This window comes from Apium graveolens, chromosome 4 (assembly GCF_009905375.1).
Source record: "Apium graveolens cultivar Ventura chromosome 4, ASM990537v1, whole genome shotgun sequence".
Classification (NCBI taxonomy): domain Eukaryota; kingdom Viridiplantae; phylum Streptophyta; class Magnoliopsida; order Apiales; family Apiaceae; genus Apium; species Apium graveolens.
This window is the reverse complement of record NC_133650.1, coordinates 170,013,168-170,018,084: the sequence shown is the minus strand read 5'-3', so window position 1 is coordinate 170,018,084 and position 4,917 is coordinate 170,013,168.

Genomic DNA, 4,917 nt, shown 5'->3' with positions numbered 1-4,917 from the left:
TAATTAGGATATGCCAAAATGTGGCATAACAACTAGCCCCCAGTTCTTCAATGTAGCTTGCTGCAGTGGAGAACTAAAATTCTTCGAGCTTCCAAATTTCCTGAGTCACTGGGAAAAACTGAAAATAATATATCAGTAAATCATATGGAGCACTACAGTGCTCATAATCCGTATGCGGGTGAGAGTATGACATAATGCGAGAACCAATATAGGATATATTTTTTGCCAAGGTTTCAAAAGTGCGAGTATAAGTAATATCTTTTTAAAATCCATTGCAGTCTTTATTGTCAAGTTAGGACCTTGGCATTTTGTATATAGCCCGAATTGGCGTACACGTTGTTCAAGTGTCGTTGACTCCTCATAAGGATGTATCTTCGTTCGAGCCCCTAATTTGGTTGGTGAAGCCTTTAATAAATTAAAGTATCCTAAACTCCCGTTTCGAGAGTAGGACCTTTAACCTTTGAATAATGTAAATTTTACACTTGTTCTCCAAAGGGAGTAGGGCCTTGTATAATTCAGAGGGTCACCGACTTCTTTATTTAAGTGTGTAGCATTGGAAGACTTACAGTTTGTCGAGGCTACCCTACTTAACAATTTCAGTTCGCAAGTTTGAAATATTTTTGGACATATACGTATTATCAAGACGTTATATAAAAAAAATTTTGAACGCAATACAAACGCAATAATAAATATGTCATTTTATAAATGTCGCGATATTTAGTTTTTCTCTAAATAATGTTTTTGTAAAACAATTTCATAAAAATTATGCTACTAGCATAATCATTTTATTTTTAAAAAATGCAGCTTGTACGATCTTCTAAAAATTCACAATTATTTAAAAATAAAATATCTCGCACGATATTTAATCAAAATATATGCATCATTCAACATAATAATTTTACAAGCACATTAATATATTACTCGCACGAATTTCCAGATAATATATATTTAAAAATAAAATTTATATATGCATCACATAATTTAATTTATGAAAATTAAATAAAATTAGTGTGACTCATCTCTATTTGAGCATGCTGCAACTTCCAGGTTGTATGTCAGTAATTTTTTTTGTAAGTCGAATGCTGCCCCGTTTTTCTTTTTTTTTCGGACGCTGCCAACTTCGCGGTCCTTTTTTTAAATGTTTTTTTTCCTTTGGTTGCTTCAATCACCGCTTCTTGTCCTTGTTCCATTTACTTCCTTTAACTTTTTATATCCTCGTGCATGTTGAGCCCTTCAATTGACGCGGGTCCGCTTCATGTTTATCTTTCTTTCTTTTTTAAGAATGTACTTCACGCGCGATTCTGGAAAGATTGCTTGTACCTCTGCCAGCTAACCAATATAAGAAGATTAAAAGTCTCGCTGCACTTTTTTTTTCTCCGATATTGGCCCGGCGGTCGTGCTCTGTGTTGCACAACCTAGACTCCGGATTGTATGCTGTTGCACAGCCGTATAAGATATTTGTAAATGTGCCAAAAAAAATTGTTTCGCCCTGTTGCTTTTCCAACCGCCGCTCCCCTTTATTGATAAAGCCCAAGATCCCCGTCAAATTAAATTATCCATCCTCCATCGGGTAATAAAGCCCCTCATTGTAGCACCAAATGTTGTTGGAGGAATTTCGTAACAACACGAAATCGGAGGTTGCTGAAATAGTAGAGCGTGATTCGTATTAATGTGGCTATTTTTCGGGGATTAGGGTTTATAAAAAATCGGGTGGATGACTTGGGAGGTGTCTCGATTTGTCTCGGTGTATCGGATCCTTTTGCCAAGATGTCTGCATACCAATTTATATTAGATCAAGCCTACGCAGTTCTGTGAAATTCGGGGCTATCCCTGAGAGACTTTAGGGATAAGTTTCGTTAATTTGCTTGATTACTGATTTTATTTGATTTAATCTTGAAGTTGTGATATCTTTCTGATTTGAAAGATATCGTTTCGAGATATTTTTCGTAATTTATTCGTTCTGATTGATTTTTTCCTCATTTCAGACAGAGGATAAAACTTGCGCATTAGGTTCAAATTATTAATCGGAATTAATAATTAATAATATTAGAAAATTTGGAGATAATTAAGATATGCCAAAATGTGGCATAACAATACACATAATATGTAATCGTGCTAAATGAATATTTTATTTAACTTTAAAGATAGTTACTTGAATTCTGTAAAAAAAGATAGTTACTTAAATATTGTTACTTGAATATTTGTACAATTAATTTTAAAGAATTAAATTCTGGATACAAAATTAGACATAGTACATAAATGAATTATTATCTTATTTATTAATCTTTTTTTAGTTTAAAAATGTATCTCATATATTTTTAACATATTTTATTATTATAAAAAATAATTAAAATACTCAAAATTTGACTACATGACCCGGCCAAAAAACATCGTCACATTCTGCGTTTAGTAAATTTAAATTACAAGTTCGGCGAAAATATGTTACTAATAATGTGAATTTTTTTAACATCTTATGTTAATATAAATTAATGTGTTTGAGGTGTTTATAAGATCAAGTCAATTAATTATTTATATTAAAATTACTAACTTCACTGGTAGCGCATTATTATTTTTGGGACTTGTCCCGATTTTAAAAATATTTGAAATTTGATATGAGATCTCAAGAGATTTTTTAAAACTACGATGATATATTAAATCGATTTATTTTTTTATTTTTCACTTTAAAAAAACTAGCTTTTAAAAAAAACTTCTATATAAATAATATTCATTTATCAAGATAATATTGTACAAATATTTTGAATTATTTTTATATTTTGAATTATTCAAATAAAAGTTATATCTATACTATATTGTAACATTTGATTCAATGAATTTTATATTATTTAAATAAAAAATATATAGTGTTCAATAATATGAATAAATTAATCAGTTCAACTGATATTTATAAAATTTTACCAAATTAAAAAATATTTAATTTTAGGAGAATAATATACACTGTTATCAAATTATTATATGAATAAATATTAGAGTAGTAATAAAGGAAACTTAAAACGGTTTAAATAACGATATAATTATAATTTTTCCTTGGAATCCTTGAAATAAAAATCATAAATATCAATAATAAGTCTTTATAATATATAATTTATTTTTATATTACAACCATGATCGATACTCAGTTGCGTAAAAACTAGATATAGATTGTTTGAATACCATATTTAAATTATTGCAATTTATTTATTATATAATTTTAATTTTCGAATAATTATAAATGCATGTTTATAAGTAATCATTTGTCTCACTAAATGTTAATAGTGATTATACATGTACATAAATCAGATATTTAGCATATAAATAATTGAAACCATCGTAATTTACTAAGAAAATGTAACATACGACAATTTACATGCTGACAAACACACACACTTAACTTAATGTTACTTTGGTAACCGTAGTGTAAATAAAAAACTAACATTTTTCCATGCATACATACGTTGAATTTCAAAAACTAACCTTTTTCATTAAAATCAACTTTTATATTAACAATAGTGTAAATTTTACATTATTGTATATTATGATTGCAAGTCATCTTGACTTCAATTATGCATTTTTTATCTTTTTAAATTGAATAAGTTAATTGTAAGTTAGTAGTGAACTCAGTAATAATATATACCAGTACATATGGTTTATTTAAATAAAACTCAAAATTTTTTGTTAACTCTGTATTCAACATAAATTTTATTTTTTAACTTTCTATATATAAACATACTAACGGCATTCTACATATTAAGTATAATCGTTTCGTTTTAAACGTACACTGACTACCCTATTTATATTCATTAATTAAATACAAATTATACAACACAAACAAGAATATATATATATATATATTTTTGCTAATGAGTTATATTTGAAACGTTGTGTAATTTGGTATTGGCTTTTATGAAAATAATACAAATTGATAAACAATCAACTTGTATTTGACATACATTAGACATTATACAACATTTACAAATAAGAAAATAATGAAAAACATTACATGATGCATAAAAAAATTCTACAAAATGACCCGTGCCTCACACGGGTTATTATGCTAGTTAACTATTTAACAACACATACTAATTGATAGCCCATAATATCACAGACCCAACAGTAAGAGCCCAAGGCCCAATAAGAAGGGCCCAGTGGGCATTCAGCAATAACCCTGGAAGACCCCAGGACACGTGGCAGTATCACCACCGTCTAGATACCCACTACGCCATAGATGACCTAACTGAACATTTGAGGGGGTGTTAGCTAAGATTATGTTACTATAGATGTGAAATTTTCACCATATCACAACACCTACACTATTCGGGTTACTAAACCTACAATACTGTGTTGCCATAGGTCACAGGTGTTAAGTAGAGGTAACATGATACAGTGTGTTGCTATAGACTAAGAATAAAGGAAATTTTAAATTTAATACAAAAATAAAATTTAATTTTATAAATATTTGATTTGAATAAATAATTCATGGATTTGTCTTGGAAAGTATTATTATATCAAATAATTGATTTATGAACATATCGTAACAAGTAAAATAGTTTTATTTAAATATAAAATTATTTAATAATTATTTTGATAAATTTAAATAATTTTTATTATAAAATTACTTCTTTAATTATTTATTATGATCTAATTATTTATTTTTACAAACTAATCCATAGTTTTATTGTAATAATTATAATATGCAGAATTATAAAGATTAGAAATATTTGGATAAAAAAATGAAATAATAATAAATTAAATGCGATGGGCTGAATGGAAAATTAAATGGGCTTGACTTGGTGAAAAGCTAAATGGATTGGGCTGCAGAAAAATTGGTTTGGGCGGGAGACTTGAAAATTTTGGACAAAAGTAAAGAGGGAAATTATTTTGGGAAAAGTTATAATCTCATCCTCAGTCTCCTTTGAGAAA